General features: G+C 33.7%; 1 long non-coding RNA gene across 1 annotated transcript in view; it reads right to left on the bottom strand.

Moving 5' to 3' along the window:
- Positions 1–11,182, bottom strand: part of LOC143068653 (uncharacterized) — a 511,029-nt gene extending 499,847 nt beyond the window's left edge. The window contains exons 1-2 of the long non-coding RNA XR_012976219.1: positions 10,836–11,182; positions 9,195–9,545 (exon numbers count right to left, since the gene is read on the bottom strand). This is a non-coding gene — a long non-coding RNA (uncharacterized LOC143068653). The remainder of the gene's footprint in view (positions 1–9,194; positions 9,546–10,835) is intronic.
- Positions 11,183–13,470: the final 2,288 nt, after the last annotated feature.

The raw sequence follows: 13,470 nt of genomic DNA on the forward strand, positions 1-13,470 counted from the left end.
AAGTATTTCACGTATGATCAGGACGAAAGAGTACAATAGGTATATATCTGCATTGAAGGTTGGGAAAGGGAGTAGGTCCGGTAAGGCCCCTTTTTGGCCCAAAAATATAACAGTTTTACAAAATTGTTCAAATGTAAACTTTTAGTTATTTATTGGACAGTTGAATGCTTCTGCTACATAAATATGGGCTGTTTTTGACAATACAATGCACATATATAGGGTTGTAGCACCATTAAGTCATGGTAAATTACTGAAATCTTCAAAATTCTATCATTTTAGTTAAATTTTAGACGGTTTCGGTGTAAAACGAAAGTGGCCGCATTCGTGTTCATCCTTAATATTGCAATGAAAGTTGTATTTTATAATACATAAAAAGTAAAATCACAAAAATACTGAACTTAGAGGAAGATCAATTGGGAAAGTCCATAGTCACATGGCAAAATCAAATAACAAAACGCATCAAAAACGAATGGACAAAAACTGTCATATTCCTGACTTGGTACAGGCATTTTCAAATGTAGAAAATGGTGGATTAAACCTGGTTCTATAGCGCTAACCCTCTCACTTTAATGACAGTCTCGTCAATTTCCGATATTTTTACATTGATGCGTTAAATAAACAGACACAATAAATATAATAGTCAAAATATGGGTACATCAGTCATCATCGTTTAACAATTTTAAAAGGAACAATTTAACAGAACACAAAAACATCTACTATCTACGAACACATTTATTGAGTGTCTGACGTCAGAAAATTTAATACATAACATATATAAAGGTTGTGGATGAACACGGATGCGGCCACTTTCATTTTTGACAAAAATCATCTGAAAAGTGACGTTTTTTGGCATATTTGAGAGATTTTTCATATTTGAGCTTCAATCGGATCGTTTTTAATGACTTAATCAGTTAAAATCTTTCACATAAACTAATTGAATTGAGTGAAATAGACACTTAAGTGTTTAAAGCTTGGTCAAAATCTTTCGTCAGATGAAACTGAAATTTGAGGCCAAAATGAGTCCTTACCGGACCTACTCCTTTTAGCATTATAACTGGGTACCTACCCCGGGTATCTACTGACACCCAAAAAGTTGTTTCAGAGGTTATTCAAAATACACAGATTTGTATGGTAATCTCAAAACATTAGGCATAAGATTTCACGTCTCCTAGCTTTCTGAATTCAATCATCACACACAGTCAAATTGACCACCCGCTCTAGCAATGGTTTGACTGCCGGTAAAAAACGGAAATTGTCACATTTTTATACCTCAGTCACCATTGCAGTTTAAATTTGTTTACGAACAACATATACAAAAAGCGAATCTATAGCATGTAGCCATATGCGATCATGTCTTTTCAAAGGACACGGTAGATAAAAAGGCAGCAAAAATCATTGATGTATAGGGTATATAACTGGTAATCACAACATCAGATCACAACAAAGGTAGCCAGAGATCAGACATTGATGTATAGGGTATATAACTGGTAAATCACAATATCAGATCACACAAAGGTATTGAAACATGTTAAAACAAATTGTAATTTAAATAAAAGGTGGAAACTAAATATTGGAATTTTACCAAGGTACAGTGTTTCGATATATTTTTTTCTTCTTCATTGATTATATTTATTAATCAATTCATTAGTACCCTTTTAGCTCTACGTTACTTGTGACGTCATTCCTGGCTTTGTTGTGAGTATATCAGCACTGTTTCAATTCTTTATCTTCCCATACAAATTATTTTGGTAAGAAAAAGTTAAAAAGGATAAAAACGTGTTTGAAAACGTACTATTTGTTTTATTTCCAGAGGAGCAGATCAGTGGCAAACATTTCACCAGGAATTGTAATAAGAAGGAACATCAAGACTTCTATCAGCCTATTTTCAGGCTTTTCAGAAGGAGAGGCAAAAGACTTGGCTGAAGATTTCAGCAACATTGTTGAAAAAAGCGATGTCTTTACTAGGCTTAGTAAAATTTCCTCATCAAAAAGAGAAGCTAATGAAGTTCGGTAAGCTATTAAATTTTACAAGCCCCTCCTCTTTGGTAATAATTCTAGATAAAAAAAAGTTGTAAACTGCATAAAGCATGCAATGAAAATAGTTAAAAGCTGCCAAGAAAATAAAGGTTGTGTATTTTTGAGTATGATGAAGGAATAACCATTTGCTTTTCAGAGGTCAAGGTTATTTTGGAAATTTTTATGATATATTTGTTTGGCAATAACTTGAATCAAATAACTGTGGAAAGATAGGATGAACATTCATAACTAATCCGACAAATATCAGATTAAATCAGGATATGGTAATGAAAAAACATGATAAAGTGAAAAATGATCATATTTAACTTAACCACAACCAAAATATATTCTCTACAATTATTATATAACAGAAATTTAAATCAAATAAAAACAACATAATTATGTGAAAAAAGGAAATTTTAGGCAACAAGAAATGCGTCAAGATTGACTTATAATTTCCCTTCCATCTTTATTCTACTTAATCGTTAGTTTTCTATTTGTTGTTGATTACTTGTTGCATTTGAATTGCAATATGCAATACTGTACTCAAATATGCATGTATACTATAACAAAAGGAGTGATTACTTTAATTCAAAATCCATGACCCAAATATTTTTACAGTTCAGATTCACACCCCCTACTTGCTATTTGAGGTACATGAAGTACATTTAAACATGAAGAAACAAATTTGGAAAGGGTAAAAAAATATAGCAAGTAACACACTGTTCACACTACATGCACTATAGGTACTATATTCGTAGACAATGACACCTTGGACACATATTGACCATGTTTACCTCTGGTTCAGTTACAATGATGCTCTGATCACATAACACACTCATTTAATTTGGTTACCTCTGGTCACCTTGTACATATATTCACTATGTTGACCTCTGGTCACCTTATATTAATGCTCACATAACACAATCATTCACTTTGGTTACTTCTGGTCACCAAACACATATATTGACGATGGTTACCTCTGGTCGCCCTAAACTGCTATTCATATATTAACTTCGGTTAATGTTTGTAGATAATAATGGCCAGTACTTGTGGTACAGTTAATGTGTACGTCAAGAAGACAAAGCATTTTCAAAGTTTTAATGGTTGCATACATTAGTACTCACGAGGGTTGGATGTTTGTAGATCATATTGGTCAACACTTGAGGGACCAATGTAACTTACATACGCCCAATTCTGATGTACTCTGATGGATGTAACATGGGAGGGTGTAATACGCATAATACCATAGGTACTCTGATGGATGTAACATAGGAGGGTGTAATACATATAATACCATAGGTACTCTGATGGATGTAACATAGGAGAGTGTATTACGCATAATACCATAGGTACTCTGATGGATGTAACATATGAGAGTGTGATACGCATAATACCATAGGTACTCTGATGGATGTAACATAGGAGAGTGTAATACGCATAATACCATAGGTACTCTGATGGATGTAACATAGGAGAGTGTAATACGCATAATACCATAGGTACTCTGATGGCTGTAACATAGGAGAGTGTAGGACACATAATAAAATAGGTACTCTGATGGATGTAACATAGGAGGGTATACTACATATAATACCAAAGGTACTTTGATGGATGTAACATAGGAGGGTGTAATACACATAATACCATATGTACTCTGATGGATGTAACATAGGAGAGTGTAATACACATAATACCATAGGTACTCTGATGGATGTAACATAGGAGGGTGTAATACACATAATACCAAAGGTTCTCTGATGGATGTAACATAGGAGGGTGCAATACACATAATACCATAGGTACTCTGATGGATGTAACATAAGAGGGTGTAATACGCATAATACCATAAGAACTTTGATGGATATAACATAGGAGGGTGTAATACACATTATACCATAGGTACTCTGATGGATGTAACATAGGAGGGAATCTCAAAAGATTGACACAATGGAGAAGCCAGTTAAAAGTTACATGTATGACAAAGGTTGTGCTATCAGTGGTGTTGTTTCATTTATCAGCGCTAATCCGTATATGGCGTATCCAGAAATTTGAAGAAGTGGGGGGCCACTGACTGACCTAAGAGGGGGCCCGCTCCAGTCACGCTTCAGTGATTCCCTATATAAGCAACCAATTTTTTCCAAAAAAGGGGGGCCGGGCCCCCTGCCATTCCCTAAATCCGCCTCTGAAATTGAATAATTTGTGTCCGATTCCGAAAACCCGAATATAAAGAAACGAAATGTTGAGTTATATCCAGGAAGAATAGTTTAAAAGGAAGGATGACAAGTTATAGAAATTAAGGTTGAGACAGAACAACAAAAATGACCATTATATTTATATATCTGAATAAAAAAAAATAATCAGTGTCGAAATTTTAGTGAGGCAATTTCCTCACTTGCCTCAAGGGTAGCTACGGCCTTGCGGTAATATTTGTTCTTTGTCACAAATTACTCCATATAGTGAATATAGTTTAAAATTATTCATATTTTATTATGGGGCCGCATCGACTTGGGGCCGGATCGACGTGGGCCGGATCGACTTGGGCCGGATCGACTTATAATAACAATCTGTGAACTTTATATCGTGTGAGACAATAGTTTAGACAAAGGAACGTTTAGTGATATATTTGATTCTTATACCTGTTTACGACAGGGTGCTCCGAAGTCAACGGAGGAATTTACCAGCACAACAACAACAACAATAATGGCTGTTGACAATTATCACTCACTTATTTAAAGTTTATTTTAGATTTTAGCAAGTGTATATTTATTCACGGAGTGTGTACATACTTAAAGACTTTTATCCATATTACCCTCAAAAGAGGGGTGTTCCTAACAGAGGAAGCTCATACGAAGAAAAGAAGGTAAATCAATAGAAAGTAGAATTGCGTATTTTTGGATTATTCTATTTTTAGAAAAACCAATGCACAGAAAAGCACTATTTATAAATGTTTTTTCTTGGTACCTAAATAATAGGAAATTGGATCGGGAAAGAAACGTGAAATTATCGCAATTAGTGAAGAAATTGATCACTACTTCGAAGTTTTATAAATATCTACACAGCAGTGAACATTTTAAATTTACTAGTTAATAAATTTTATTAAAACTGAAGAATATCCTCATCTCATGGGCTTTTCGTGCTATTAATTTTTTGTGACATCACAATTTTAATTGAGAAAGCAAGCATAGTACATATTCATGCATATATAAAGTACGAAAACATGGATCTGATCATATGTGGGGAAGAATATTTAAAACTCTTTAAAACTACCTGTCAATTAACAACATTCAATCGTAAAAAAGAAACCCAGAATATATGCAGGCTTTAGAAAAAAGAAGACTATAGATGTAAAGGGACGGGTTTAAATAACATGTACATTATGTAGAAATGAGACAATTCTATACAGGAGACCAGATGACCCAGAAATAATAACTATAGGTCACCCCGTAAGCATTTAACAATGAGCAAAGCCCATACCGCTTAGTCAGTTATAAAATATAAATGTACATGCAAATATTATTATAATATTGCCGTCTAGGGTTTTAAAACGCGTATCACATGTTTAGAATCAGATTGTTCAATTAAGAAATTATGCTTCTTTTAATAATTTAATTGAGTTGTAAAAGTGTTGAATGAAGCACAACTTGTACGAAGCGGTTCGTTCGAAAAATATGCACACGATCAACAATATAAAATCCCCCTTCCCTTTTACCACCAAAAAAAAAAAATACAAAAAGAGGCATTCATTTCTTATAATTATATTTCTATGCTAATTAAACAACACAAAAAGTTTGATCAAGTTTTTCTTTTATATACCAGTACACTTTTTTTTGCAGCACGTGTCAACTCCAATTTAACATATAATTTTGATATTCCTTATGTATTTTTAATTTCAGACAAACTACTCGTAATTTCTTGAAAGTTTTTGATTACATTTAATTTTTTTCTACAAATATAACTTCCTTGCCAACAGAACCGCCGTTTTGTTTGTTTAATAAGAAAGACTTCCGAAAAGAAATGTTATTCTTATCCTTAATATATACGCTGACTTTAACGACCTTATACTTGTTTAAATACAAAATCAAGAGATGTTCCGGTGATTGCGACTTAAGTAGTAATTTAACAATATTTTTTTTAAAAAATTGTATAAGAAGGCACAAAATTTAAAGTAGGCACGTATACATTTTGGAGGCCGAGTTTACACATTTCCCGATTTTTTATTGAGTTTAAAGTAACATATTTATCTTAAATTGTTATAAAAAACATATTGTACGTCCAAACAATATTAATATAACATCAAGATTTTCGATAATAACCGATTTCTTAAATTCTTTGAAAATGCTGAATCATGCTTACTTTAGTAGCTGTTTTAACGCATCGGGACTTTGGTAGCAATTAGTTAGTATATATATATATATATATATATATATATATATATATATATATATATATATATATATATATATATATATATATATAAGTCTGAAAATTACTCCAAACAGTGTTAGAGTTAGATTTTCTACTGACAATTTTTTGTTCGTCCCTCAGCGGGATTCGAACTCACACCTTTGATACACTACAGCACCAATCGCTTAGCCTCATGTCCAGCGCTCTAGACCACTCGACCACATCCGCTATATATAAAATATAACTTCAATAGTCGTAGTGTTACCTTGTCACGGAAGGCAAATCTAGAGATAGACATGAGACACGTGTTTTTTTAAGCGTGTGTAGATGTTTTCCGCCGTGTATTACCTTCACTGGTGATCCAATGGATGGATCTGTCGTCGAGCTGTCACTTGGATCACCAGTGAAGGTAATACACGGCGGAAAACACATATATATATACTACTATAAATATAAGCACAACAATGTAAAATCTACAAATTCTACGAATTTACAGAATCAATTTTTTGTTCTTTCCTCGCCGGGATGCGAACTCATGCTACTGGGATATCTCATGCACTGTGTTCATCGCTCTAGACCAATCGACCACCTAGACTTAACTTAAGTTTACGGTTTCCGTGACCTACAGTTACCTTTCCTCATCAGAAGAACATAGAAAGGGGCCTTGGTGGCCGAGTGGTCTAACTAGTTACTACTGTAATCACTAGCCAGACAACACTGAGGTTATGAGTTCGAAGCCCGCTCGTGCAGGTGCACTCGACTTCAATCTTAACTGACTAGGATTGTAAGTTTTCTCATCGCAGGTCGGTGGTTTTCTCCGAGCACTCCGGCTGCCTCCCCTAATAAAAACTTACCGCCACGAAATAGCGTAAATGCAGTGCTTAAAAGTGGCGTTAAAACACCAAAAAACAATCAATCAGTAGAACATTGAGTTGTAACAAAGTAACTAATATATATGGCATGAAGATTGAATTGATTGCAGATTATGCTAGCTAAATCATCTATCGTAAAGGATCGTCAGATGCAGAAATAATTATTTAATAAGTACGTCTAAGTGACAGCTCGACGACAGATCCATCCATTGGATCACCAGTGAAGGTAATACACGGCGGAAAACACATATCATATTCATTATTACTTTAGATATCAGCACAGCAATGTTAAATCTGCATTTTAGAAAGCAAATGTTTGGTCTTCGCTCACCGCGATTTAAACTCGTGCTATTGGGATGTCGTGACAACACCGCCTGCACTGTTTTTACCGCCCTTATTAAATCGGCTAAATATATACTGTTATTCCACCAAAAAATGTTTGTGGTACGAATCGACCCTGGATCGAACTCGTGGTATGCCCGCTACCTAGTCCAAATAATCATGACGTCTTGTAAGGCTATTATAATTTTTTTCTTTGACCGCCTTACTTCAAAGTAAGGCGTCACAAATAATTATGACGTCTTGAAAGGCTATTATTTGAAGTAAGGCGTCAAAGAAAAAAATTATGATAGCCTTTCAAGACGTCATAATTATTTGGACTACCCGCTCCCAAGAGTTAACAAAACGGTACAAATGAAAATACTTTCCAAACTGTAACTAGAATGTATTTTTTTCATGTTTCTAAATTAAATATTTCGTCTTAAATATAGTAATGTTCATTTCATTTAATTTTACCGGTTGTCTGTGTTCGTTTATTCTGTTATTATCTTAATCACTATAAAAACTAACATTTACCATGACAGAAGAAAAAAAAAGCGGGTAAACATAATATGCGATAAATGAGAACTTACGAAGTCTTGTATTATCATGATTATAGGACAAACATAAAAAATTATATATGTTGTACCATCACTTCAATAGTTTGTATTTTATTTTTCTTTCTTTCTTTCAATGGTACAATATACTGATGCAACGTTTAAGTAAACACTAACATGCATTGCAAAATGACTGTTCAACAACAACTCGTAACAGATACCATTTTTTAAATAACCAACAACACTCCTCATACTGTTACATTAAATCCATTCACATTGCATGACGGATGCTTTTTTTTACTGTCACTGCAATATCATTGGACCTAATCTATTCTATCAACAAGTGAGATGGTGTTATTTTTCATCCATATTAAATGTTATCAGATTATTTACGGGTAAAAGACACTGTCGCATGTTATTACCGTAATTTAGCTCTTGCTTGGTTCTCCCCTATTATAAATACACAAGAATGTGTAATGTACATGAAACCTTTGCTTTGTGACATGTTTCAGCGAAATACGAATCTAAAGTGTTGTCTTGTCTTTTTCGTAGTTGACAAATACTCTTGGATATGTGATTTTTTAAACATTGCTTTGAAATACATACTTTTTTATATATATATGATCTACAACTGTTTACTTTTACAAATTGTGACTTGGATGGCGAGTTTTCTCATTGACACGTTTACTACATCTTCTTGATCTTTGTATGTTCAGTGTTGATGGCCGAGTTGTCTGGAGCGCAACATTTTTAACAATTCTGCTTCTGTCTGATTATCTCTATCGATAACAGTTTTCAAGATGATAGGAAACACTTTCATTTTACTTACATGTTGTATTTGTAGCCATGTTGTTTGACAGGCTTCATCATTGGATGCTCTTGCAAAACTACATATCCAAATGAGGAAAATGCGTTTTGTGGTTTCAACGGACCCAGTTGTTAAAGCGTAGAAGACTGTTGTAAACGTTAACGATAAACAAAATAGTTCACAGTACATTTTGAGTTTATAAAAAGTGAAACTTACTTGTGACTTGCAAATGTCCAACTGCACCTGTAAATTCAACAACTTCCTCTTCTATTTGCCTCATCAGTGCAACTGTGTAAAATCCTTCCATGTCACAAGATATATTCGTAAATGTTATTGACAGATAAAATGAAGACATAATTTGAAGATTTACATGGATATTCTTATTATTATTAATTTGGTTGAATGTTGTTCCATTTTTATACAACTGAACTCCATATGATGAGTTCTCTAATCCACTTTGATGATAAAACCCTATGTAGTCAAATTGTTCCAATTTCGGTATTGTACATTTCATTATTCTAGGTCCAGAACCAAGCCTTGCGTCCGATAAATTATTGCACGACAGTTCTATTAAGAAAAGAAGTTAAATTAGTCAAATTAATAAGTGACAATAAGACATTCTCATGGTGATGAATAATATTGTATTTTTCACTTATATTTGCTTGGCTCATTGATCACTAAGACCTATATGATATGAAAGCTTGTATATTTTCCGTAAAAGTGTAAAATATGCAGGGCATTTGCTCAAATTTTATCACCCGCAATGCGAATCACATTTTTCTGCTTACCCTTCCGGTGCTCCTGAGATCACCCCTAGTTGTTGGTGGGGTTCGTGTTGTTTATTCTTTAGTTTTCTATGTTGTGTCATGTGTACTATAATTGTTTGTCTGTTTGTTTTTTTTCATTTTAAGCCATGGTGTTGTCAGTTTGTTATAGATTTATGAGTTTGACTGTCCCTTCGGTATCTTTCGTCGTCCCTCTTTTAGTAAAAATATTACAAACGAAAAAAAGACAAAGTGACTAAATTAACAAATCTAACAACTATTCGTAAATCTAAATATTAATGACAGTGACAAAATCTTCCTTATTAGATGAGACAAATCGTATACGTATTGATCAACACATTAATGATGTCGAGTATATTGAAATGCATATGTAAAACAATCACTTCAAACGAATGGAAAGAACTGTTATTTTTTTGACTTGATACAGGCATTTCCTCACGCAGGCACCTGTCTCAGATCTTGTTTTCCTATACACCGTTACCTAACATCATATCAAGGTATATATATTTTTGTTCTCAGACAGGTGCCTGTTTTTCATCATGGTGAATTGCACATTGTTGTTTAGCTAGCTCAACCGCTAACTAGTCGCATAAACTTAATATAACGACAACAATGTGTAAACTAAACTAAAAAGACACAATAGATAAACAAGTCCAAAAAGAGGGCTACAGCAGATATCATTGTGTTTTATTATAATCATTTAGTCTATAAAACAAATGAATATGACGGTCATTTATATCTTTTAAATTATACTAGACTAAAGTATATTTCTAAGTTTAACTTAAAATGAATTTTAATTTCGAATATTCAGCACAATTTTTTTTTAAACGAGAAAAATAAGATATAAATATTTCCAGTTACATAGAAATACTCGATGTCAATCAAAAAGTGTCGAAGAAGTAACTTGCATCTAGGTGAATCCAAGAGAATAAGATAAAAAGGTATACATTTCATTTTGATATTGAACATTAAATCATTTTTTTGTTAAATATTCTTATATGAACAACATTTGAATATGTATTTTATTTGTTTCCTTAATGAATAAAACAATGTATGATGTATTTCAACTTACCCTCCATTTGAAGGACTGTGATGTAGCCTTCTATTTCAGCGATTAAATGTAAAGTATCATTCCTTAATTCGATGTCATATCTTCCGGCAATGTTGTTTGAAATGTTCTTAAATGTCAACGTAAGAGTCATTGGATCATCAAAATAAACATCAATATCAGAGTCGTTTATTATATTGCGAACTATGGATCCGTTTTTATAAAAAACCATCCCATATTTGAGTTCACCATTTTCGTTTTCCCTCTTAATTGCGAATAAATCGTAGTTATATACTGTTGGTATCGTGCATGTCATATTTTTTGGCCCGGAATATAGTTCGGCTGTCACATTGGAACAAAATAAAGCTGTAATAAAAATAATAATATAAATTAATTAAGTATGTTACTATGCAGAAAAAAAGAGCAATCGTATGATAAAAAAACATATCCTTTATGAACATACTCATGTGCACACTATCAGCACGAAAGTACCTTCATGACGATTACCTAATTACTAACAGGTTCAAGGAGAATTACAGTCGTATATTTGAGACAACATTAGTGTATCAATTTGCAAACTGGTACATGTACATCCATTAAAATGGTAGTCTACAATGATGTTTGTGTAGCTCTTGTTGCCGATTGCAGTGTAGATTTTTTAATGTCTGTATTGTGTCTACTGGTGATTAACAGCTGGTAACTAACACGATAAGGGTCATATGTGTTGCAGAATTTGACAATTCTTCCAGAGTGCCTGTGATCACATCTATTTTTTGGTTGGACTTCTGTTCATCAGTCTTATGTTTCCTCTGTATTATTTTGTTGATTTGATTGTTTGCATGACATGTCAAACTCTCTCATAGATTATAATGCCCCCTTAGAATGGCTATCTTTCTCAAAAGTCAAGGGAATATATATAAGAGAATCTTATGAACCATGCATCGAGTCAGAACAAGAGAAAAAAATGAATATATCATATCGGTAAAACTTTTATTATTTTTGTGTACAATACATCTTAAGATGACACATGCTTTCTCTCTAAATCCATCAATTGAACACACAACTTTAAAATACTGATGAATTCAATCGAAGATAAAACTTGGCAATTGGTTAAACGTAATAAAAAATCAATAATCATAAGTCTGTTCTATCCTTCCTTGAAATTTCAAGATGAAGAACTGGATCTTCTATCACTGTATTTGATACCTGATATTCACAAGTATCCTTATAAAACCACGGTATATTGCCATGCTTTCTATGTGCTCCACGTAATTATTAACATCATGTTCATCAGCAACCGCAGCCGGGCCTCATAGTTATTGTGAAACTTCCTTTCTTAGTGGTGGCGTGAATCAGATGTAGATACATGTATTACTAAACTCCAAAGATCTCTAAGAGAACATACAATCTAAGACTCCTTCATCTTTCAATATATTATAGTCTGAAAACATTTGACTTTTCTACACTTTACACACGTATTCTCAATTTCAAACCAAAGACAAACAAAAAGGGTGCGTCCTGCTTTGTTTCATGAAAAAGTATGGTCAACGTAGTTACAAATATCTTGACTTAGTGAGGTATTAATCCTACATCGAAAGATACCAAAGGGACAGTCAAACTCATAAATCTAAAACAACGCCATGGCTAAAAATAAAAAAGACAAACAGAAAAACTATAGTACACATGACACAACATAGAAAACTAAACAATAAACAACACGAACCCCACCAAAAACTAGGGGTGATCTCAGGTGCTCCAGAAGGGTAAGCAGATCCTGCTCCACATGTGGCACCCGTCGTGTTGTTTATGTGATTACAAATCCGGTAAATAGTCTAATTCGGTAGGTCACTCATGAAAGGGAAGGGGATTGTAGTTACGACGTAAGGAACATATCCGATATCATTTGTGAAACGGTTATTCCATAACGGTCAACCAACTCATGATGGCGTCCGTAAAATTTACGAAGGTATGATTTCAACTTCACCATTTGAAACTCTTGGTTTAATAGCTTCCTTGTGAGCAATAATCCTCTATCAAGAAAATCATGATGGGAAATGCAAGCACGGGAATATCGTATCAATTGGGAGATATATACCCCGTATGCAGGTGCTGCTGGAATGTTGCTACTTAGAAATGGAAAGTTCACAATTGGAAAGCTGAAATCATCTCTTTTGTCGTAATAATTGTGTTTTCCCGCGTTTCATTTAAGCATAGCGAGAAAATATTGTATTGACAGATACGGTTCGTATGAATATATAATAGGGTCACACATAGTGTCCAATGGGTATACTTTCTGGTGGTAAAGCATATGGTCACTTTATAGCTGTCGTGCAACGAGTGAACACTCAACTTTCATTTTTGATGTACATTTGTATATGTTGATATTTTTGATGCATTCAATTTGCCAATACACACATATTTAAGGTGTAGGTCAGAGCACCTTACCCTGGAGACGGAATTGCGCACTTGGCATCCACTGACACAGGTTTCTACAGCTTTTTTGTCGATTATATCGTTTTATGTTTAGTTGTTCCTGGCCGGCCCTGGCCGACTCTGGCCGTCTATGAAGGGGTGCATTTAGTCGGAAGTTTGGTTTTGGTGTATTTAGGATAATACGTACATAGGAATTGTATGATGTTTGAATATGCATTGTAATTGT

This window comes from Mytilus galloprovincialis, chromosome 3 (genome assembly GCF_965363235.1).
Source record: "Mytilus galloprovincialis chromosome 3, xbMytGall1.hap1.1, whole genome shotgun sequence".
Lineage (NCBI taxonomy): Eukaryota > Metazoa > Mollusca > Bivalvia > Mytilida > Mytilidae > Mytilus > Mytilus galloprovincialis.